Raw genomic sequence first — 25,720 nt, forward strand, 5'->3', positions numbered from 1 at the left:
ATATTTAATATGTATAATTTTGATCTACTGCTATTAAATAAGCTGAATTAGTAAAAGGCAACACAGTATTCAAATAATTTTGCTTGATGAATACTTTAAAGCCTATAGAAAATACAGTGGAAATGCTTAAATTCTTATTAAAATCTGCCTGTTCTACTCAGTGTTTTGCACAGTAATACACACTAAAACCCTTTATTAAGTAATTTCTTGGGCAGTTTTTATAGTGGTAACATGCTTATTTATCTTTTATCTAGAGATACTTCGCTGTAAAATACTGTATAGAAAGGAGGGGTTTTAATTAACAATTCCAGTAGTATTAATTTTAAGCCCAGTTGAAGTACTAAGCCAAAAACCAAGAGGGTATGCATTTAAATAGTATCTCTTCAGTAAAAAATGCTGTTCGCATGAACAATGATCTGATCTGCCACATTAGGTTTTTAAGATGGAGGATCATATTTCTTCCTTGGGAGCTGAATAACTATCAGTGTTTCATTACCTGAGTAGTAGACATTTGGACAAGATACCTCAAATTAATCTGTATTGTCATATGTCTTGGTCTGTTGGAGGGCTCTGCTGACCCTAGGGATCTTCACAGGTTTCTTCCTTGGAAAGGAACAAGTTGTTTTATATGAAAATGCCTAGTAATGCTACTTAAAGTATTGAAAGTTCTGTTGAAGTCTTGCAGTATCTTTTAGTTTAGCATGTTCCAACTGGTGCTTCCTTAAAGGGGCATCACACCAAGAACTTCCATTTATAATGTTTATTTGTATCCATGTATGTTTGATCTAAACTTGATTTTCCCCCTCCCTTTTTTAAACTGAATGTCAAATACTGGGAATATCAGATTTAATAGTTAATGTTTATTTTAAAATTGTTGAAGTCTTGCAAAATGTAATGAGATGGAGTATCAGCCTAGATGTTCCATTTTAGCTTTGCATCATCCTGTTTTTTTTGTCCATCCTTAATATGTTTCTGTGCCCTTGAGATGTAGAATGCTGTTTTTGCTTCCTTGGTGGGTATATCCGAATTAGGCATTACATGTAATTTTCTTAATTATATTTCATTTGTGCTTAAAATAGTATGAAAACTACCAAATAGTAAAATAACCTCTTCTGCAAAATAGATAGAGTATTTTAAAAAATAAATGTATTACCTTTCGTTGGGGCACCCTCCATGGCTTTAGATTATACTCTTCATAAAGTAACACATTTGGCAAATGCTTTGTGTTTTCATGAGGTTAATGCCTATATTAAAAAAAAGTGCTGATAGCAATTTAATTGTTCATGCCATAGGGTGAGAGTCATTCCAGAAGAGAAGCATTCTCTTTGGGATGTTGGGGAGGCCTCAGTGAGCATCACCAGCCACCTCTGGGCAGCACCTCAAATGGCAGTTGCTCACGGAGCTGCACGTTCACAGCAGTGAGGGAACAGCTGCTGTCTTTGTGTGCTTTTGCAGCTCCCTTAACAAATGACTGATTAGAAATTGAGCAAAAAATGATACTCAGCACTAAACAGGAAGGTGTCTTGTGCTTCTGAAGTGTGCACATGACATGGTGAGAGGAAAAGGAGATGCAGTAGGAGGAAACTGTCTCCCTAGAGAGATTTGGCTTTTTAGCACCATGGAAAATGAGTCTTGTTTGGTATCATGGGAAGTCAGGTGCTGCAGTCCATCAGCAGTTTTTTCTGGGGAGGCAGCAGGGCAAAGAAAAAAATCAAGATGTGTAACTGTGTGTTTGCAGCAGTATTTTGGGGCTGTCTGCCATGAATTGCTGTAAGTGTTAAAAATGTCCCTTAAAAATGTGTTCTCTCATGTGAAAATCCTCTGAGGTGAACACCAGTAGCTCAACTTGGAGGTTTGTTGAAAGTTCTGGCGTAAATAATGCACATCAAATTAACTGCTAGAGAGCTAACTGTGATTATATGGATTTTCCCCCATGCGTTGCTCTAAGTACTCATCAGTTCCAGCTAAATTTCAAGGAAACCATGGTGGCAGATGCCTCCATTTGGTGATGAATGGCAACCCATGTGAATTTACAGGGAATAGGAGAGGATGTGGTCAATGAAACAGCTGCTTTTGGCATAGGACTCCTCCCTATTAGTCCACCTGGGTAAATGATCTGTCTTTAAGCAAGCTAAAGAACATAAGATACATCCTGGTTCAACAGAGAGGCGTGAAGAAAAGCACCCTTGCTTGTAAAGTAGGGATTGCTGTCATATATTATAGGCTCACCTCATGCCATCATTTTTTCCTGTCCATTACTCCTGGAAATGGCATCAATACTTACCTTTATCATAGAGATGCTGTGATGACTGCATTAAAAAGACAATTTAGATTTGTTTGGAAATCTTTGGTGACCTTCAGGCCACAGGTCTGTAATTAGTCAAAGAGATTTCTTTTCTTTGAATTATTGGCCCTTGTACTGTCATACATAGTCAGTGGGGGCCCATTTGTGTTTCAGCTACAACTGCCTCCTGATGCAGAGTTAACAGCACTTTTTAAATACAAAATAAATTGTTGGCACCTGAGGCTAGTTCAGAATTAACATTATTTTAAAAGCCCTGGTGCTGTAATCCTGACTGCTCAGGCTTATTTTGTGGCATACCAGATACTGTAGAAAGTAGGGCAAGCATGGAGAATGGGTTTGCACCCCCTCTCTCCTGCCATCCTCTTGTGCGTATGAGAGACCTTCCTAAAAAGCCAGACCTTGGTATGAACACAGTCCAGGCTGTTCACAATGAGAGAACACCTCAATTCAAACAGCTGTCAGGGAACAGGTATTAATCATGCCAATATTCAGCAAGCCATGTGTGAGAGCTTTCTTGTTCCTTTGAGCTTAATATGGATAAAGCCAGTAAAGAAAGAGAAAATGGAAAAGGTGGTTTCACTGATAAGAAAACCTACCATAAACTCTGAATTATTGACAGTGTGTACCAGATTTGCTTCTGGAGTGTTTCATTAGTATTGTGTATTGCCTCTACTGCATGTTAGCTTTCTGCTGACATGTCACCTGAGATAACAACATCATCTATTTAAAAGACTCAGGAAAGAGACAAATTAGTTTCCTGGTGTCCTAAGAAAAATGTGAGTACTAAATACATTCACAGTGTTTCCACACTCCGTGGAAATGGTTCTGTGTTTGTGATTTACACATTTTTCTTAGTAAAACCAAAAAAAAAGCCCCCAAATTATTTTTTTCCTCAGAACATGTGACATGCTAGATCAGGGAGATGAATCTCATTCAGGAGATGAAGCAATGTACAATAACATTATGGGACCAGCTGCTCTCTTTGTATAATTTGCTGCATGGACTGCATTTTGCAGAGCCCAACAAGGTCGAAACCAATTAGCTGATTAGAAAGTGCCAGAAATAAGATAGAACACTTAAGTGACAGCAGAAGTAAATGCAGTTGTCCAGCCATTTTGCTGAGCAATAATGATCTAAAGATTTATATGAAAAACACTGAGCAGTATATTGTGCCTAAGATTATAGTTATCCAACACCTTTTTTTTTTAAACTTATTTAAGAGATCCTGATGGATTTGCAATACTAACAAGAACAAATTCTGCAGATGAAATGGCAGATTTTAATAAATGTAACAGCTGAGTATCGATCTAAGTCAATACTCAAGAGCTACATAAAAGCAGCTACATAAAAAACCTGAACGTTTTAATAGGTTTATGATAACACAAATTTTTTTTAAAAAAATTACCTCATTTAAATGTTAATTTGGGGTTCAATTTTCAAAGTGTTTTTTAATCATTCTGCATTTCTAGGGATATAGGATCAGAGTCATATATTGCACTTGCAAGCAAGATGGCTGGTGATGAATGTGAAGGTAGCATTCAGAGCAAATGCTAAAAAAATAAATAAACAGAAAATGGATTCTGGAGGGCTCCAGAAGATATGATTTAAAAGATTTTAAAGAAGATTTTAAAGAAGATTTTAAAGATACGAGCTGTACTGTTCAGCTCTCAAATAAGCTCATGAAAGCTATAATTTGTCAAATTCTCTCCAGGCTGGTGCGAAAAAGCCCAAGGGCAGCAAAGAAATTTGGAATGATGGTAGACTTTGGGCGTAGGGTCTACAGAAGCACAGCAGCACGTCCCATGACACCACTTATATCCGTGGGTGTGGGACAAATTGCATCTTGGGTAGGAGAAGTGAAGCCAGCTGAGTGTAAACAGAAGCATTTATAGCTCTCCTGTCACAGGCACTGCCGTGACCTCAGCGTGGCTGCTGATACATATCCTTGAGCCCTACTAGAACAGAACATCTTTCATTAAACTCCAAGCACCGATCTGGGCTCTCACAATGCTCTCTCTAGGCTGGGTGTCTCTGAAAGCCAAGACCAAATAGTTCCTTCAAATTCTGTGGTAAAGGAGGATGAGCAATATTTTATTTAGAGCAGGTTGAGTTGAAGACACTGAGCTATATTCTTTCATCCCTTAACATGCATAAATGCTGTGTAACACTTCTGTCAGGAAGTAATGGGAAGGAACTGTAAAAATTGGCATACTAAAAGAGGTGGTGCAGGTGTGAATATCCGTTTGTTGTAGGGCAGTGTTGGAGACAGTATACTTGTGTACTCTGTCACAGATAATTGTTTTCTGAATGAAGTTGTTTCTTCGTAATTGTTTACTCTTTCTTTTGTGTTTGTGTAGCAATTGTGGATCTCTGTTGTTGCTATTAATGTCGCCTTTCCTTACTTACATTTTGTTAGGGTTAAAACAGGCTTTAACTATCACTACTGCTAATGGTACAATTTTTTCGTTATCGGTCTGTAAGCATGGGCTTTTTCTGGGGAAATGCACAGCTGACTTAAAAGAAGGATGTTTAATAATAGTAAATGAATTTGCTAACTAGTTTTTAGAGCAATTAACAGCCCTTTCAGTCAGGTGCCTGCAGCTGTGAACGGTGCAAGCTGGTAAATGCTCCATCAATATGAAAATACCAAATGTATAGAAAATGGGAAAATGTACTGTGGTCATGGCCCAGAGGCTACACTGGGGACACTTAGCCAGGATGCTATTCAGTCAACACTTGGATTACTAATATAGCTTTGAAAATTCCTTCTCAAGATTCTTCTACGATGGCTTTCCAGGTCAGTTCTTGGCTCTTCTTTTGGTCCAATAAAAAGTCCTGAGCTTGTTGTAAAAGAACTCCCAAGGTCTCACTGCCACTTACTCTTCCTTGCTCCTCAGTCGTTTCTGCTTAGAAAAATGAAAAGGTTACTGCTCTTTAAATATCCCTTCACAACAGTCTGTGAGAACTGACCTGTCTAAATTCACGTATCTGGTTACATAAGTCTCTTTCTTTATGAAAAATAAATACTCGGCTTTTGTCAGTTCTTACCTCCTCAGGAAGAAATCACATGTGTGAGCCTGTTTTGGAAAGTGGCCGTTAATGAAAGAGTGGTGCAGTGGTGTTACAAAGTTCTTTTATCCCCTCCATTCAGATTTCATCAACTAACAGCATCTCTTATACTATATCTGAAAAGTTATGTAAAAACAGCTAAACAAAATTACCACGCCTGCAAAATTATTCTGTCTTTAATCTGTTAGAAATGTAGATACATTGAGATCAGGATAGGTTATAGTCAGTTATTGTGATCTCAGAAATTAAGTTCTTATGGCTGGTGCCAGGTAGTCTTTTTCCTATGTATTTTGACTTATATAAGGTAGAGTTGATATTCAAGTATATGAAAATGTCACTTAGCAGTTCAGTAAGAAATTGTAGTTGAAGTGGAAAGATCACAAATATCTCAGGGGCATGAAATCATGAGTTCTACAAAAAAAGTTAGGTAGATTGTTTTAATTAGCACATTTAGTCTATGGAAAAACAGTGTATGATTCTGTAAACTGAATACATATTCTGTTATCTTCTGTTTATACATAGCTTCTCTTGAAAAATGGTAGTTGCTCTTTAAGGAATTTTGAAAAGGTAGGTAGGGATCTTGGCTGCCAACTCCAGCTTCTTGCTGTTTAAAGTAGCCCTTCATATTGATCCACCTTCTGTGCTTGTAAAACACACTTGCAGGTACGTGTAGTTCTGCGAAAGGGGTGGGAGCTGCATCCCTTTTTTCTGTTCCAAGGCTGTTACAGGTTTTCATTGGTTTAATTGGGTTTTTGTTGTTGTTGTTTGTTTGCTTGCTTTTTTTAATTTTTTTTTTTTTATTTGCTTCCTAACTTTATTCATGGCCACCTTATACTTATTTATTTGTTCTTATGCCAGCTGCGGCTCATAGACTGAATAATTTCTTCTTCCTTTCACTATTCAGTTCCCTGGCATATTTTCTCTTGACTTTCGTTTCACCAGACCAGATATGCTTAAGCATTTTCAGTCTCTTTTTGTCAGATAGATTTTCCATTTCTCTGATCATGCTGGCACCTCTTTTGTGCACCTCTTCCAATTTAAGCTTATCATTCTTTAACATGAGTGAACAGGGTTCTATGGCAATTTAGAGATAGCAATGATTAGATTTTGCCCACATCAGTATTTCCTTCTCTCCTGAAAAATTTTGTTTGATGCAGCTTAGAGTTGCATTGTCCATATGACACTAACAGCTCATACTTAAATCCTATGACTTATGCTTTCCACATCAGTCATTTTCAACTGATGAAATTCTGGCTTATGAAGAAATGATTTTATTAGTCCTTAGGGGGATGGTCTTGCCATTTATGGGGTAGATTTTTATTTCATTGTTGTTTGTGTTCTCAAGGTCACCCACATCTTTGCATACAGATATCCCAATGCTCCTCGGTATCGAGTATCTCCCCAAAAATGAATTACCAGGATAGGTCACTAATGTAGCACTGGCACTTTGGCTAAAGTAGTTAAAAAAATAAAAAGATTTCTCCCAAGACTGGTCATTGAGGAACTCTCTAGCTTGAAACTTTGTAACAGTAACCACTTTCATTTCCCCTTTAGTTACTTACTGACCTAATATTTCTGATATTAATCCTGATTTTATGTCAACCGAGTAATGATTTCCCATATGGCATGATATGAAAAATGCTTATCTGAACGTTCGGTATGTGAGGTCTCTCACATTTCCAATGTCTAATAATCCCCAGAAGCTTGAAGATAGCTACTGAATTGATACAGTGTGATCTGCCTGCTCATCCTCCCTTGACCTGCATGTCTTTAAATTAAAAACGCTTACTCTGAAAACTTTCTTTGAAAAAATGCACATTTTTTAAAAAGCTTTCCAGCCATCTGATGCTATAATTGCTTTTTCCTCTCTCTTACTTTGCTGCCCTATGTTATTCTACTCTCTTCTGTACCTATAGGACAAGATAATGATCCTGCTACCTGAAATATCCCCTTCCTGTTCTTTTAGACTTTGAACTGGGATTTGTTCTGTCACCCTCAGCTTAATCTTCTTGAGTCTTTCTTCTGGTTTTAAAATTAACTTATGATTTATATTTTTTACTCTAGTTACACACCTTCATCCCTGCATTCAATACTTCCACACTAATCCTAAATTCTCTGCCATCTTCACTAGACTTTGATACATTTCTCATTTTTCTTCTTAGTATTTTACTTATGTAGGTGAAAAATCCTTTACTATTTGTTCTTGTATACAGACGTATTTATTGCTAGTCCCAGCCCGTGTGCATGTGTATAGTTGTTTACGAAGAGCAAGTATTTTTGAGTAATAAAATATCTTTGAATTAATCAGCAGAACCCTCTAGATCTTAATCCTTAATTCCATACACAAAATTTTGAAGTAACTATTTGCTCACAATACACTCTTTATACATAGTAGGCAGATATATGAAGGACTAGCATAAATTATTTGCTCAGGTTTTAGTCTAGCCTATCCTGTGCAAATAAAATTAAAGAGTAGTTTTCAGACTTCATAATACATATTAATGTGTTAGAAAAACACATTAACTTCTTTTTTATGTGCTAAGTCAACCTAGTGTTCAGATTAAGCATGGTTTTGGAAGACTGAAAGGAGGAAATAGAAAATATCAGTCCAATGATAGTTGAGAGACTGTTCCCCAGACAAGTTAAATGTGTGAGATTAATAAGGATGAAATGAAGCACCCTAGAGTGAAAACTTTGACGTTGGACACAGAGAGCAGAAATTAATGCAAAGGGAGAATATGGGAAAAGAAAAAAAGCTCTAAGGAAGGCCATCACTAAGCAGGCACAGACTGTACAGAGGAAGCAAGAGCCAGAAGGGTCATGGGATTTAGGTCTTTCACTGAGTAGAACTGAGTTTCCTGCTGTGGGAAGGAGGGTGACTGCAGTTTCCCACCAAAGCAATGTGAAAGACAAGGGGAGAAAAGGAAGAGAAAAAAGATTTTGAGCCTTGCAGAGAAAGATATTCACTGGAGGCAACCACAGCTTCAGTGACACAATGAAATAGAAGTCTAATATAAAGAAAGACAATGTATACTAATTGTACTATAATAATTTATTCACCTGAGAGCACACAATGAATGGTTCTAGACATGTTTGGGTTATGTGAAAAAGGTGAAAGGTGAAAAAAAAAGTGAGAGATCAAAGCTTAATTATTATTTACTTTTTAATTGTTTATCCAACACAAACATTAGAGTAACTTCTGCTAACTTTGTTGACTTCCTTTGTCTGTAGGAATATAATTAATAGGGGATGTTTTTTGCCTTTTAGAAGGAATATAGTGTCTTTCAAGCTTATGAATAATTCAGGTACTCCATAATGTGTTGCATTGCTTGCCAGATACTGGGCCACTAATCTGATTTTAGTTTTCATAATCTAGTACTGAGAAAAATTCCAGTTCCTTTTGTATGGATTTTGATAGTAGGTCCTGTAATCATAGTGTAAAAGTCTTCAGAATATTAATTTAATAATACAGAGCAAAATCCAGAACTTCTTGCCTTGAGAGATCATACGGTTTCTTTAGTGGTTGTCTGCCTTATTTCATAATAATAATAATAATAATAATAATAATAATAATATTAATATTTTAGTGAACAGAGTTGCATAATTACATTTGCATGATCAAGAAAGGGATCAGGAAGGATCATGGGTCATTTGGGTGGCTGAGAGCTGTGCGTGTGTGTGTGTTGCCTACATTTGCCAAATTTCTGTTGAATCGCAGCTACTACAGGAGAGCAGGATGTGTTTTAGAACAGAAGTGGCCAAGCTTTCGCAAAGCTTCTCTGGCTACTTGTTGGGGTACCTTATTGAGTAACTTAGAAGAGTCCTTAGCTTGTTCAGGACCACACACTGTGAGGAATCCATCGTGGTGCTTCTTCATCCTAGTTGATGTACCAGCTCATTCCTCCCAGAAAAAGTGTCGGAGCTGTGCTGGGCATACAGCCACTAGGCAGTTAACCGGGGTGAGACCCTTCGGTGTCTTCTTGAGTGGTAGAAAAGAGTTCAGTAAGTTTTAAGGAAATGAAGCTGATTGTGTAATCTTTTAGACAGTGCCAAACATCCAAAGTAAGTGGATGAAAGCTTTAAAACAGAAGCTTAACTTTTGTGCTTGTTGGAGAATCTCATGGAGCTCCCAGCAGTTCCTGCTATGGGGCTGCTCTAAAACCTAGTCAAGAAATGTAGATCCATCATTTGTGGTGTTTAGTGTATATAATGACCCAGGTGCCAGTGGCATAGGAGTTCAGTTTAAGACAAAAGGCAGCAGATGAATATAACAGTGAAAGGGGATACAAGTCCCAGGAAACAGATTTGAAAGAATAAATATAAGGTCAGTTTTGATCATAGCCAGAATTACATAGCTCATTTCTGCAGCTTTTGTGCTGAATAGGGTTTGGTCAGGCTAGTAGTACTACTGACTGCTTTAATACATACTGTTCTTTGCAGACACCATGTTTTGAGGCTCTAGAGTCAGGAACCACTGGGTTTGGTGGGTTGTGGGGGTTTTTTTGGGTGGGTTTTTTTTTTTTTTTTTTGTTTGCTTTTTTTGTTTTGTTTTGTTTTGTTTTGTTTGTTTGTTTGTTTCCTTTTTTTTTTCATTTTAGTGGCCTCTGTATCATTGAGAGGGCTTAGGAAATGTAAACTTTGGGTTTTTATTTTTTCCTTAGAAGTTTCATTTGTAACAAAAAAATAACTAACGAAGGCGGTGTCACAGAATCTGTTACTAGAAAAACTTATTTTCACAAGGAGAATATACTCTCTGTAAATGATTTATGTTCTCATAATTTTAAGTATTAATAAAGGAGTCCTTTTAAGGGTTAGTTAAGTTATATGGGGGGATAACATTTCACTAGCAAGTGAGTTTTCCCAGAGTAATAATAACAGCAAGAAACCCTGTTATAGTAATAGAAAGGTTTATAGCTATATGGGAGTCTTATGCAAGCCTCTACTCTGATAAATCACTGAGATATTATGTTATGCTGAAAGGGATGCTCAGCTTACTACGTTTACAGCTACATCAGTAGTTAAGTCAGTGCTAAGGAATTATACAGATGTTTCAGTGATTTAAAGGAACAGAATAAAAATGCACTTTTATCTAAATGGCATGCCAATTTAATGAATAATATTGAGAATGGTTGTAAAGAAACAGTATGTAACAAAGTAAATTCATTCAGCTTTAACACTAATTAAAACACAAATGCTATTTATAGAAAAATCTGTTAAAAAACAATTACAGTAGCTTGTTTTATTCTGTTCTTTCATTGAAAGACAATAAAGAATGTTTAATTCTTCTGTTTTCAAGTAAAATTTGAATAGAATTTCAATAGAATTTTCCTTCATGATAATTTTGCTCTTTTTCTCCCCCCAGCTGTCTATTTCACCTTTAAGTTTTAAAGATATATTTTTTCCAAAAATAATTGGGTCATTTTTAATTGTTGTCAGCAATTTTTTAGTCAGAGTAAAGCTTATTCTAGTTCCAGTCATGGATTTGTGAAAGCTCCCAGTATTAACTGCTGCAAATAGCTTTTGTGGCAGCACACTGCTCTCCTCTTTACCCCAGCTCTCTGGGCATCCATGTCCTCTGCTAGTTAAATGAAGGTGGAACATCCTGCCCTGAGATGTTACGTTCTTGTTACATTAGATTTTTTCTGAGCATGGAATTCAAATAGACAAAACTGTGACAAAATAGTGATGGTTATTAGTATATCCAAAACTGCAGATACATCTTATAGATCCTTATTTTCACAAGTTTAATAATGCATATTAGAATAGCCATATCAGAAGGGTTTAATATTTTCAAATGGATACATTTCAAAGTAAGCTCTACACAAACACAACGTTGTAATTAGATAACGCGTCACTGCTGTGCATTTTGTTAATTTGTTTTTCTACTGCCTCGATAATTATTATGGTGAGATGATTTTCCTTATTTACTGACATTCTGTAGGATCACACCAGTAATTCACCTGAAATGACTTTCTGCAGTCTTACGGGATCTTATGCTGAGGCTTTTCCAATGCTAATGTAGGTCATAATTAATCAACAGTGATTGTGCAAACCATAAAACATTTATATGATCTTCATAACTGGCACCTAAATTCTCCACAAAAGACAACCTGAAATAGCTTGTCCTTGCATCTCTCTGTTGTAGGCTTGTCCTGTTTGATGTGCTGGCATGCTTGCCCTAAATAGTCTCTGAGGTGAGTTGTTTGGATGTGTCATTTCAAGTGAATATAGCTTTGCATGCTCCTGTATCACATAAAAGAATACCGAAAGAAATTCTAACTAGCATACAGCAAAATATGAAATATTATTCTTTTCTGCTAGTCTTACAGAAGCAACACTTTAATTTAAATATTAATATTATTTCTTGAAATACCATTTCGAGGAGTTAATAAAGAAAAGCTTTACATGCTTATTCAAAGACTGGTGGTTTGCTTCCTGTGTAAAACACAGTCCTAAGCTTCTTCTAATGTTAAGAACAAGCACATTCTTTTCTCATCTTTTGATGTTTTGTCTTTATACCTTCATTAGGCTGGGCGTTTATAGCTTACATTCTTTGTTCTAACATTTTTACTACTATGTTTCTGCTTGATAGGCATTACAGTAGATTTTTCAACAGAAATAGGACTTAAAAGTGGCAATTTACTTAAAGTAACTGGGTACTGTGTCCACATTCTCCAATGCCAAAGTCAGTATATGTTTAAACTCTTTGGTTTATTGCTAGAATGTTTTTCTTTATTTTGACTGCATATTTGCACAGTACTCAGCATAACAGGATCTGACCTTAATTAAATCTGAGGACTGAGCTGAAAAAAAGAGTATTTATTATCTGGGAAAAATATGAAAGGGGAGGACCTGGGATCCAATAAACACATGTAAAATGAAGTAAGCAATTCCCTCCTCGCTCTGGTCCACCCAAAAATCAACCCACCAACAACCAGAGGAGCAGTTCAAAAGTTAATTTAGGTCCTTAATTCTTCAGGTGTACATGGGAGACCAAATGGTTATCAAATTAGTTAGTGGTTTTTTTAAGTCAGCACTGACACAGTAGTGTGTCTACAAAAAGTGATCTATGCAGTTAATTTGTAACTCTTCCTTAGAAGTGTGTAAAAAAGTGATATCACATGAAGGTGCGGGAAAGCTTTGGTATACCATAAACATTATATTGCATTATATTTTATAAAGGTAATAATCTAAATGGATGTCAGGAGGAACAACTCCGCAATTGCAAAACCTGGAGGTGAAGCTGATTCTGTTACCTAAGATGTTGGTTTTTTGCAAAAGATAGAGCTAATAAATTTTTCATACCATAGTTTAAATTTTGCTTTATTGCTTTGAATCATAAATTTTGATACTTACCTTTAGGAAAATGAGATTTCTGACTGACATTATTAAGGATATTGTTAAGAAGTACTGGAGGTATTGGAGGTGACCAAAGAAACATGGTAGGTGTTACTGAAATTGCTAACTATAAAAGATGCCTGACTCCCATGAAAGTTGCTGGAAATAAGGTGCTTACTCATTTAGATGCTTTTATCATCTCCATTAGGTGCTTTTGTGTATCTTTAGACATGTAAATACCACATCTGCTGGTCTAAACAAAGAAGTGTATGCACCGGCAACATTTACAATGACAGAAGTCAGGTATGGTTTGCCTCAAATCAGTGGGCTTTGTTCATTTATGCCTCCATCTGAAGATACTCTAGATGTAATCAGTTTGGCTGCCAGCTGACAAAAAAAAAAGTTCAAGTGAGAAATTATACTTCAGGAGGACAAATAAATGTATTTTGAAGATGAGGAGGCAAAAAATAAAATAACTTCCATATGGCACAAAGCTGTAAGTGTGTGACGTATCTGGGTTAGTTTCATATATAACAATACCTGATGCTAAATACTTGGCCAAAAAATAGAAAATTGGGACCACACAATACAGAGCTCTTCTGTTTGACAACAGTTCCATAATACAATAGAACTTACCATTTGTCTGGTTTTCAGTAAAAGACTGAGAACATTTTGATCTGTCCTGATACATCAAGCAATACGGTGCAGGTAGTTAAAAAACAAAACAGGTAATCAAGCAAAATTTTACTTAAACTACCTTATGATTTATCAGCCAGTCTATGCACATTGTCAGTTGTGCCTTTCTGAGCAATTATTTATAGACTATTTAAGTAGCCTGGACAGGATGTGGAACTGCTCAGAATAATACTGTATTATGAATTACTTCTTCACTTTGTTTCAGTTCAATATGGACTGACAACATGACAGTGAATCAAGAAAATTGCTGTTTTCTTGAATGCAATGCAATATAACATACTGGAAATTAAGTTTTGCCTCAAGTAATGTTTTTTTTCCATGTTAAAATATTCCTGTAGTAAACTATGAAATGGTGTGAGAAGCATAATCACTTATTTAATCTGATTTAATCATGTTTCTACTTCTTTTTACATATGTACTATCACAAACTTTAGAAGTTGCATTTCTTTCAGTAAGGGTCACTACAAAGTTCTTACCTGCATGATTCCTATTCAAGCAAAAAAAAAAAAAAAAAAACCAACTTGAAAACACCAATAGACAGTATGATGGAGAAGTTCCTTAGTGGACTGCATGCTAGTTGAATTTTTTAGGGAAATCAAAGAAATGTATGGAATACAAGGAAGCTGAGAGATGTCAAATATATCAGGAATGTCAAGAACTGGACAAACTTTGACAGGCTGTAAATTAAGGGAAAGGAATTAGAGAAATTAAAAAGGCAAAAGAAAAAAAAAAAGAGGGGAGAAGGGGGATAATGCAGTTGCAGACATGAGGTATTTATAAAGTTTATTATATACTACCTGGAGCAAAGACAGTTGAGTAATTTTTCTTGTGCTGCACTTTGGAAAGTGGAACAACAAGGAGATGGAAGTGAGGCTGGTGGCAGCTGTTATGGGTTAACATAAAACCGCTACAGCACCACAGGTGACATCTGATTTGAGAACAATGACCTTAGTAGTTGCATTTAGACTGCTTTTGGGTGTCCTGGTTGCTTGTTCATCAGTGTGTCTGAAAACCAGGGTAGAAAGGGTAAGAGAAAGAAAATGAGGGAAAGTGACAGATACCATTCTGGCTAATTTGAGACATGGACTGTGACTGAGTATCTGTATTGAGTCTGGGTCAGATGGAACTAACTTCCTTCATCACAGCTCATATGCTGCTGATTTAGGTTAGTGACTAAAACTGTGGTAATACACCAGGGTTTTCCCTATTGCAGAGCAGCACCTGCACAACAAAAAGGCCTTTTCTAACTTCACCCATAGCAAGTAGGCTGGGGGTGAGTGTGCAAAAGCTTGGGAGGGAACACAGCCAGGACAAGTGACCCAAACCGACCAAAGGGGTGTTCTGTGCCTTAGAATGTCATGCTAAATGGTAAAAACTCTGGGCTGGTCTTTCCAAGGTAGTTGTTGCTTGGAGGCTGTTTGAGCACTGGGATGCTGGTAGGAGGGCCTTTGTTTCACTTGCGTATTTTTGCCCTATTTTTTTGCTTTCCTTTTTAAATTGGCTTTGTCATAAGCCATGAGTTTTTGCTTGCTTCTGTGATTCAAATTCTCCCCTCCATGCTTGGAGGTAGTGTGGATGGGTGGCTGGTGGGCACTTAATTTTTGGCGAGGGTCAACCCACCACGGTATCTGAAACTTCAGTGTCCTTCTGAATCCTACTGTTCAGAGATAGTCAGAAAGCTGCCAACTGGAAAGGAAGCGGTAATGTCAGTTTATCTAGAGTTGAAAAAAAAATTAGATTGAAAAATTTGAAACAAATGAAAAAAGTAATATTAATACAAATGTTTTAGAGAAACTGATTATTTCAGTGCCCATTTTGGGGGTTTTGGACATTTTTATGCCATTGTGGTATTATTTTTCTGGTAAGTAAAATTATCTATATCACTTAATATTCTGTTGAAGGTTACTTTGCACCTTTTAAGCCTGATCATCTAATATTTACAAACCTCTGGAAATCTGTAGAAACTAAGTAGACTTTTCATCTTCCTATAACAGTATTTTAGGATTTTTCAGTAGTATTTTTGAAGTAATGACTTAAAGACTGATTGAGCCATTGGTTGTGACGTGTTGTCAGCTGGGGATTATATCAATGAGTACAAACTTACGTTTGGTACTCAAGTGATCAACCTATAATAAAGTTGTATCTGCTTGTTTACTTTCTATTTTGAGTCTTGAGAGAAATATTAGTATCTGTCATACTTCATGTTTTTCAGAATGTCTTGTTAAGCTGCAAGACTAAAAGACTATAAAGCTGACTCACCTGCACCTTCGTATAGGTGCTACAGACTAGTTTCCTCTCCTGTTAAGTGACAGGCACTTCTTATAGTTAAGAAAGTAGTGTCTCAAAGACAAATGAAAATTACTGAAAATGCTATCTTTACTGCAGCCTGGTTATTCTGGAATGATGGCTTGGCTATTAATACATTTATGTTCATAAATTTTTATGCATATAATATGTGTGAAGTTAACAATAGAAGATGCAGATTGAAAAATACATGGGCCTAGCACTCTTTCCTCTACCAAGGCAGAATTAACTGTGCTATGCATTTGTTTGTCTGGACTAATTCTAGAATCTCACGTGTGTTGTAATCTGTATCATTCTTGATGAAAACCTAGTTTCACTGTTGTGAGTTGGATGCAATGTTCCCATGTTTTCCTGTTTCCAAATAAGTGCAACTCTAAAAACTTGCTACTCAAGCTGTGTTGCCCAATTAGGCAGTTGGAACTCCACGCTTAAAATACAAAGCATTCCCACTCTTAAATTACACTGCTGTAGTCTACCATAATTCAACTGCTTTACATGCACAACTATTCATGGTTTAGGTGTAGACTCTGACAAAGAAGCTTCCTGGAAAGTGGATGATAAAGATGTGATGACGAACTTGTCCTTCGTTCTAAATGCAAACACTAATTTTCAAGGGAGCTAATTAAAATCTTTATCTGATCCCTAGTTGCAAGAGAGCTCTGCCTGGGTGTATGTGGTAAGTTCATGCTGTTAGAGATTTCTAATTTGATTGGGGTTTTTTTTTTCCCTGATTTTATGAGCACAGCTTTTTTTTAATATATATATATATTCATAAATCTTTGTGAGAGGAAGTGGCAATCTTCCCTTTAAATGCTGCAGTTGGGAAACAATGCTTGGCAATTGGATGGATTTTGGTTTTTTTTTCCTTTGTGTATGTGAGAAAAATGGCAACTCAGCTCATCAAAGCTGTTTGTGGAGGAAAATACTTCTTTCCAACCTAATTGGCTAATGAACTATTGTTTCAAAGAGAGTTGAACCAGAGGTGATGTACGGGATTTTGAAAAACTGTGAGTTTCTATTACCAGAGCTTTGTGAAGATTGTTTTGTCATCTTAAAAAGGTCATGCTAAGTTTTCTAGATATAGAGGGGCATACTGTACATCAGCTTGATTCTGGAGAGAACATTAAATTCTTAATCTGGACCTTCCTTTGTCAACTTGTTAACAGTATGTCTTTAAGTTACTTTCACTTGTGACATGAAAAAACTCATTTGTTCCTTCTGCAGAGTTCTCTATGAGATACTTTGTTTGATATCTTTCATAAATAAAAGCTCATAGTTCAAGCTGGAAATTGTTTTTTAGTAGCAAGTAAATGAATTGATCAGTGTGGAATTAGAGGTGATGAAATTAGTGTGGTACGAGAGGTCAGAATGAGGGTTTGAGGTTTGCGTTGGCACAGTATAAGGAAATGAATTTTTTTTGCTTTGTAGTGACCTATTGATTCTTACTTTTAATTGCATGCTTCAGCATGCAGCATTTATGTGGAAGAAAAATGTTTACAGCAAAACAAGATGTCTGTCACAGTCCACTTCTGCCATAGTAAAAAAAAAATAATGTTAATGATCAATGAAGCAAAAGCAGAAAGAATATTACTAAGTAATATCTATACATAAGTGAAGTGGAAGCAGGAGTGTGATATTTACACAGAATTTCAAGTGGGAACCAATAAAGTAGGCTGCTAGTTGAAATAACCTTTTTGTCTTGTCACTTAAGTGCAGACCAGAGTGTGTATTTTTCCACATGTGTGCTGGTTTTAATTAGGAAGCAGAGAAATGGATTCAGAATTTTCTTCACTAATATTGCATCATTTTAATAGATAAGCAAGAATTTCAGTGCAAATTCTTCTGGAAGAAAATAACCCTAAAAGGAAGGTCAAAAAGTATCCTGAGACAAGAGAGACTCGAAAATTCTTATAAGCTTAAATACTGACATGTGATACAGGCACTTTTTTTTGAGCGGTGGCAACTCAAAGATTCAGGGCACATGTCACCAAGGTCTTTTTTTTATGACTGTCTAGCTGTGTGCTACCATATGGATACCTAAAACCACACACAGAGAAAGAAAAAATTTACAAGTTGCAATTACCAGATCAGACAGTTCTAAGTCTGTGTGTTCGCATGACTCTGTACTGTAGTCACTCTGTGTTCTGCTCTTGCTTTACCAGATAAAATGAAGCATAGTTCCTCCTAGCTTTTAGACTGTCCTGTTGGATTCTGTGTTGTCTGTGATTACACTTGTCTGTCTTACACTTGCCTATGCCATGTAAGGAAAAAAAAAATTGATGCAACATCTATTATTGTTATTATTATTGTTTTTTCTCCTTCACTATTCTGAGTAACAGGAACCACTACTAATGAAATTAAGATCACAGACATATCCAGTTTAAGCCATACACATTTATTCATTACAAGTGGTCTCACTTAGTACTAAGGACCAGTGATGCAGATGTGTCATGCAGCGGTTTTGACTAATTCCTGGGATATCAAGGCATCTATTTCCTTGCCTTTGCTTAGGCAGAAGTATAAACAAATTCAGAGCATGTAATTGAAATGGAAGAATGGTTCCAAAATTCAGACCAGGGATTCTCTTAGCCTTGGATCTACAGTGTTAAGCATTTTATTGTCAATAAGCCATAGCAGATTTCCAGAGAAGAGAAGAATGGAGAAAGAATACATAACACACCTCTAGAAAACTCCCAGCCTCCAACTGTTTTCAGCTCCAGGGATTTCCTAAACCTGGTATGATATCACCAGCTCTCAATGAACCTCTTTTCTAAATTCATGTTAAGTTTCCCCATACAGCTTTTGAAACTTTTCTTGCACACCCTACTATGTTTCTGGCAGTTTCATAGATCATTCACCTGTTGGGCAGAGAACCACTTTCTTCTGTTTGTTTTGCCCTTTGCTCCAGGTTCCTTTAAAGTTGATAGTTTTCCTATATACAATGTTATGCCAAACCTAATGATCAAAAGTAGACTTTGAGTCCTCTGTCCTGATAAAAAATATTGCAGAAGATCATAGAAACCCGGCTTTGCAATTGAACTTATTTACGAACAGCTTTACAGAAGGAGTGTATAATTCTTAGAGCACCAAGAGGATAGAAATTGTCCGTTGATACTTTTCCTCACAAAACTCTACTGCATACCTTGTCTGTATGGGCAATAAAAGGCACTGAGATCAATTAGCCTTTGTTTTTAGTTCTGCGGTAGGTAGGTACTCATACTTAACACAAATTACACTAGAAAGCTACAAGGATAGGGATATAAATTGGATTTTGTGGATAGTTTGAATAACAGCCAGTGTTTAGTAGATGAGAGGGAAATCTGATAAAAGTAATACAAGCTGGAATGATGTCTGTACTCACTTCTTATTTAAGTCATTTATCATGTAACAAAGACTTCATAACATTGCTTGGGTTGAAGCTTAAAATTTGTGCTTTGGTGAAATTAACAATCATTTGTAATAAAATCAAGAGATCGTCCAAATCTCTGCACATGTAAATTTAGGTCAAAGCTGAATGAAAGATCTTGCTGGTCTAGATTGTTAAAGACTTCTGTGGTTGTTTCAGAGTGGGGATAACTTTCGTATGCTTCAGAATGAAAGAGTTGGTTTTTGTTTCGTATAGGAGATAGGAAAATACCGTCAGAAGTCCCTGAGGAAAAAAAAAAAATATATATATATTACTACTGTCTTCCAAAACATTTGCATTTCTCTGAGTTTTGGTCCTTTTTTATTTGCTTTTATTTGCTTGCCTGAATAATGATGCTCAGTGGAATTGCTTAGTCTCTTTCTATGTTTCTAAATATTCTGAACTTTTAAAAAAGAGAGACCAGTGCACACAGTGGAGAGATACATTTTTTAAACTAACTGAAGGGATTAAAGAATGTGTGAATTTTGTACCTCCACAGTCTGTGCTGGTAATAAAAGTATTTTGCACTACTAAATTGTGTTATGAGCCTGTTAGGAGCATGTAATAGTAAAAAATGTGATAGGTGGGCTACAGCTATAACATTATTATCAGCAGTGGAACAGACCACTATACTTATTGACAGGAGCAGAAAAATCAGTTAAATAGTTTTCTTCTGAACATTGGTTAAAACTACTTTGTTGACAAGATACCTTTATATTGCAATCTGAGGTAATGTTGTGCTTCCTTTCAAAATATCACATAAAGTTTCTAGTGAAAAAAAAAATCTCAGTTGGGAAATTCACATCTGAAGGCATTTAATGCCAATCATTTGTGGTAGAGATGGCAGCAGGATGACATTGTGAATTTGCTCAGTTTTATACTTTTTCTCTCTCACTCTGCTTGTTCTTTATAACATAACTGCAGGCAAGGCAGATGCTTTGCAGATGTAAATAGCCAGTGTCAGAATGTGTTTCATGCAGAGCAGAGCTATACCTTCACCTGAATACGTTTCAAGGTGAGGCTGTCTGCTAACCCTCATTGCAGCTCATGTTACAGAAATGAACCGTTAATCTTTTCTATGGACAGATTTGTTTTTTTCCTGAAAACAGTGAGAGCAAACTCAATGTATCTTCATCTTCCAGTGTTTCTGGTAGCATCCTTTATAAGTTGGTCACTGATCTTTCTTGATAAAAAAGCGTTTTTCAATCATCTTTTAATACCTGCTGCCTCCTTTCTCTTACTGTGTTTCCCCCCAAATGTTCATACTACTGAGGAGATGTCTGAGAACCAGGCTTTTGATCGAGAAGAACGAATCCATTAAAAATATAGCACTAGCTTAAGTATCTTTTTATGCAGTTAAAAAATCAAGACACAGCAAAACAAAACAACTCCCCCAACTTCCATTTTGTTTGCATTTTGTATCTCCATAGATGACACATAGCGGTTTTCCACAGACAGTATTAATAGTCTGGCAAGCTCTCACTTGTCATCTGTAGACCGTTAAAGTGCTGACAGATGCACTGTTATACAGAAATGCAAAAATTATATTTGCGTTTCTTTATGTACCCTGCAAAACCCCAAAACATTCAGATCTCTCCTTGCTACTCTGTTCCAGCTCGCTCAAGCCATCTGCTTGGTTTTCCTGCTGCATTTGGTCTCATTAGTCATGTTCACATGTACTTCAGGCTGCTTAATTTCATTATGCAAAATATTATGCACTGTTCATCCAATAAGTGAGAAAGGTTCTTTCTGCTCCCTAAAGAACTTGTAAAAAGAAATTTTAAATCTCTAAGAAAACGTAAAAATTCTTGTTGAGACATGGTTCATGCTTCATTGTTACCTATATTAAAACATACTAAAACTTACTTTATAGATTTATATGTCTTTTCCTGACTCTCAAATGTTAACTCCTGTCTCATTAGAAATATTTGCATCTAACTAGGATTTTTCAACACAGTTAAGATCTCAACATAAAACTACATGTCATATGTGAAAGTTTCCTTTTTGGCAGATTTAGGTTTTCTGCCTAGTAGTGAGATTGCCAGTTCTGACAGGATGTGTTTGTGGCCATGCCTGTGAATATTCACTAGAATTATCAGGTTCATGAGCCTTCTGAAAAGGAAAAGAATTCACAGAGGGAAGAGGGATCTGTTACTGAAACAAAGATGAAAAATTTGCAGTCATTGCTAAGTGTGCTCACAGAGCCTGACTGTGATAAACTCTAGTGTTCCTATTGCCCAATGAACTTTTTGTTGCAAGATGAAAAAGATCTCAAAAGAGTTTTCCGTGATGTCTTTGGGTACTCCCTCTGTATGCTTTCCCAGATAGAACTCTGTCAGGACCCCAGTCGACAGAGGAGTACCAGAAAACTGGTCAGCCTTGAGCTGAGGAGGGAATGGCTGAGGCTTGATGAGCAAAGGCAGTGGATTAAGAGTCAACCTGGATAATGAGAAAGGGCATAAAAATTGGACATGGAATGGGAAACTGGGACTGACTAGACAAAAAGAGTCAGAATTGGCTGGGAGCTCTAGAGAAGACAGATTTAATAAGGAATTGGATATCTGGACACGAGATGTAGAGCTGCCAACATAACTGCCAGTAGTATCAGCCAGTAATCCTAGCTCGAGAGAACTGGGGATGGTTAGGAAATGATCCAGGAAGGCAGGAAAATGCCATTCATTGTCTTGGATATAGGGAACGTACAATATATGCCACATGCTCTGAAGAAAATAAAAAAAAAATAGGAGATGGAGAGGAGGTAAGGATCCATTATTTGGTATTTGAAATTAATGCATTTTTTTATCTTAAAAAATTTAATCATGAAAATAATTATTTTATTTTAAGAATGTGCTCTATAAAGGTATATGAATTCTAGAACATTCACAGAATAGGAGGGGTAAACCACTTAAATTCCTTAAAAAAACAGTGTAGGCGCTGAATAATCATAGCTCCCCACAAAAAAATTGTGACTCAGATACTGTCATAAAGCCTCAGAAACAGATGGAATTAAACTTTGAGTGCTTGACATTGCAGTGATTCTTTTATTAATGTTGTGGTTTGCACCTAATGACTTTAATTTCACTTTGTTGTTTTGATAAATAAAGATATTCTATCCAGACAGCCACAAGCTACAAAATAATTGTTGACTGTGAAAGTCAGAACATTTTTAACCAGTTTTTCCTGATAGTTATTTCATTAAAACCCTCAGTCCTGGAGTAATTTAAAGGCTTTAGTCTTTCTTTCCTTTTCTGATGTAAAAGACACATTATGGGGAGCTGTAAATTCTTGTACCCCCCAGACTTTGCTGACTCTAAATGCAATGCAATGTGCCTTGTTGATACGGACTTTATTCCCTAGAAATTAGAAGGCAAATAATAGGTATATAAATTTACAGAAAATTCCATCATCTTTACAGTATTGATTTCTTTGTACTTAACTAATGAAAAATGAAAACTTCCAAAGTATTTAAAATAATTTTAATGATTTTTTGGTTTAATTCAATGCTTTTGTTGTTTAAAAAAAAAAATCTTTATTTGTAATTTTACAGTTTTAAATACTGTCAAGTCCAACAAAATTAAATACTGATAGTACTTCCTCCTAAGGATAATAATCAAAAGTGCTACGTATAAGATATGGGGACTGAGGACAGGCTTTATGGGGTGTCATTCAGGTTCTGGGCAAGAATTCAAGGAATTTAAGACTGAGAAAGATCCTTGAACCTTACTGGTGTGACTTTCAGCATACTGTTTAATATTTGTATACCTTAGCTTTCATCTGTAGAATAAATATATTGATATAGCTTTACTCCTATCCTTTCTTGTGTAAGGGATTTGATTTATAAAAATCTTAAAGATGTTTAACAGTCTTGTTCAAACAACTTCCAGCACAGTGAGCATTCAGTCTTAACTGGAGCTTCTAGTTGTAGCTGTGGGGAAATAGTCATGTGAATTCTTTTAACTTACCAGAATAGGAGACTCTATAGAAGGCAAATAGAAGATCAGAGAAGAAAAAAAAAAAAAAGCTAGGATAATCTGAATAGTTCTAAGAAATTGTTTTGAGTCTAAGATTTAATTGACTGATGTCACGTTTCCCCCTAAATCCAAGCTGTTCTGAAATTGTCTGTTTGTGTATAGAAGTTAAAAAATGTTCAAGTATAAGACCATGTCTTTCCAATATCATGTGAATTCACTGAGCATGCTAGGTTAAGGTATCTTGTGGGTTACAGCAGTAGAAAAGAATTATATGAGATCATTACAATTCACCTTACTTGACTCACTGCTGAAATCTACAGGAATATATAATATTGGACCACACTGAGAAAACAGTCCAAATCAGTCCATGATGAAGAAATCTTGTCCACATATTTTTCTTTTGTCTCTCTTAACAGTCTGATTAAATCTCATGATAATCAGCTGAAAGGCAGTGAACAAACCAAGTACATTTAAAGGAGTTTTTCAGCAGCAGTTGTTCATGGGCAAAGTTGGACAATACAGCATTATAGGTATTGGCAAGTGTTTACATGGAATGTCTTTCTTTTAAGGGGACAAAAGGAATATTTTTCTGAACCGTGAGGAAAACCTTCATTCAAGATTGTGAACACTGCATTGATGCCAATCATATAAGGTATTTTAAGCAAACATGGTTCTGTTACCTTCAATAGCCTATTAAATGCTTTAATCCATGGCAGTTTCCAAGAATTAAAATGGAGACAGTAAATAAATTAAAGAAATAGCTTTTTCTGATGCAAAGTTTGTTGGATTAATGAACATCTAATTTTGTGCTAATACATGATGTTTCATTCTGAGATTAAAGATTAAAAAATCCAGTTGATTTGTATTTCTTGTTCAGATAGTAGTTGTATTTTTTACCTTCTCTCACCATCAATTTGTGTTTTATCAAATCCCAAGCTGTCATGGTTCATTATCCATAGATGATCTTGAGCAGCTTTGCATCACAAAAAAAATATGCTGTGGCATCTGCCATTGTGCACCACTAAACAGATCACTTCTGAGTAAGGTTTGTCTTTGATTAGTACTTTCAGTAATGTGTGTCCTTATATTTTTGCCTGTGAGTATCTTATGCAATGTAGCTGCATATATTATGGTACTGTGTATTTTCAGGTTGCAGTTAGAATGTCTGCTATGCATTTTTAGCTGATGAGTTCCATTTGAGTTAATGCTTGTACACCTCAGTCTCCACCAGGCAGTCCCATTGCTTCTGTAGTCATTTTGTAAAATTCAGTACCAGTGATGTAGACAGTACAGTGAAATTAGGAGATGTGATTATAGTATCAGGCTTGCATTTTAGACCCTTTTCTGATTTTAGGAGCCAAGAATGAAATTCATGTCACAATTGTATTAACAGAGTAATAACATCCAGATATAAATATATTTAATAAGGAAGTCTTTATTTCCTGCAAGGTACTTACATTGATAATGAGACTCCTCATTTTTGAAAGACAGGAGCTTTAGACTCAGTGATCCTGAGGGGTCCTTTCCAATTCAGCATATTCTATGATTTTATCAAAAATATTTAATCTTATAATTCCCCTGAATCTGCTCCTGTTCCACCAAAACTTGCAAATAAATTTTGATTGGAGTAGTAGTGTCTTCATCACAGTGATAAAATTAAATTTCATCTCTATTCACTATCATGCATATCTCAGTTACAGGCAGCTTCTTCTGAGAATATGAAATACTGTCTTTCAAATGTGTCTGGGAGTAAGTCACCAATGTTATAACTCAAACTAATTTAAATGAAAGCAAATGTTTTGGGATTTGAAAGTTGAATTTCCATTTGAACAATAGCTTCAAGGACTTGAATGTACATTCGACTGTCTCGTGCCCTGAAGAGTATTGCTACTAAAGAGATTACCCATATCGACCCGTGAGCTACAATAAGGTTCTCAGGAATGTGAAATAGAATAAAGTTGCCTGTAAGGTAAATATGAAGTGAAAAAGCAAATTAAAGCAAAAATGGAATATGAATGAATCTAGCAGAATTTTTTTTTTAAAATCTATACCAGTAACCTAAGGTTGCAACAAAATCTGAGGATCTCATGCACAAATCTGAACTAGAAATGCTTCTTAATTTGTCACCTGAGTCACAGAATTTGTTGAGTAGGTCCCCTAGTGTGTTGATGTCTATGTAATATACTACAGATTGGGTTAGGGTTACTGTAATAAGCAGAGTCAGTAGGAAATGTGTTCTGAGACTTTTTGAGTATCAGGAAGTGTTTAGCGAAACACAAAAAAATTGGAAATTTTTAATGTTACAAGGAGTCTTCCTACTTAAAAACACCATTATACTGGCAAAAAATATTCCTTTAAGTGTTTTAGATGCAGTTTCTCTTTAATACTACTTTTCGTTTAGAAATATTTATGGTGTGTTGATTTTGGTTGTATTTTTTGCTTTGGAGGTATTTTTTGCTTGATAGTAACAGGGATGAAAGCAGTTCTCCTCTCACAGGAACTATTCCAGTGTAGTTGCTTTGAATATTCTAAAAAGGCAGAACGGTGCTCAGGCCAGCTAAAGGAATCTCCACAGAGCAGGGAGAAAGACTGTAAATAGTACAGATCCAGAATCGGGAGGCCCCAGACCAA

At 36.0% G+C, this 25,720-nt stretch overlaps 1 protein-coding gene across 3 annotated transcripts in view; it reads left to right on the top strand.

The window, feature by feature from the left end:
• SYT1 (synaptotagmin 1) overlaps positions 1–25,720 on the top strand; it is a 350,331-nt gene that overhangs the window by 57,021 nt on the left and 267,590 nt on the right. The window contains exon 2 of one of the 3 annotated variants that reach the window (XM_040062361.2): positions 23,659–23,741. The exons of the other annotated variants lie outside the window; for them this stretch is intronic. The gene's annotated coding sequence lies outside the window, so the exon portion shown is untranslated. The remainder of the gene's footprint in view (positions 1–23,658; positions 23,742–25,720) is intronic. 3 annotated transcript variants of the gene reach the window in all.

Source organism: Hirundo rustica, chromosome 4, assembly GCF_015227805.2.
Source record: "Hirundo rustica isolate bHirRus1 chromosome 4, bHirRus1.pri.v3, whole genome shotgun sequence".
Lineage (NCBI taxonomy): Eukaryota > Metazoa > Chordata > Aves > Passeriformes > Hirundinidae > Hirundo > Hirundo rustica.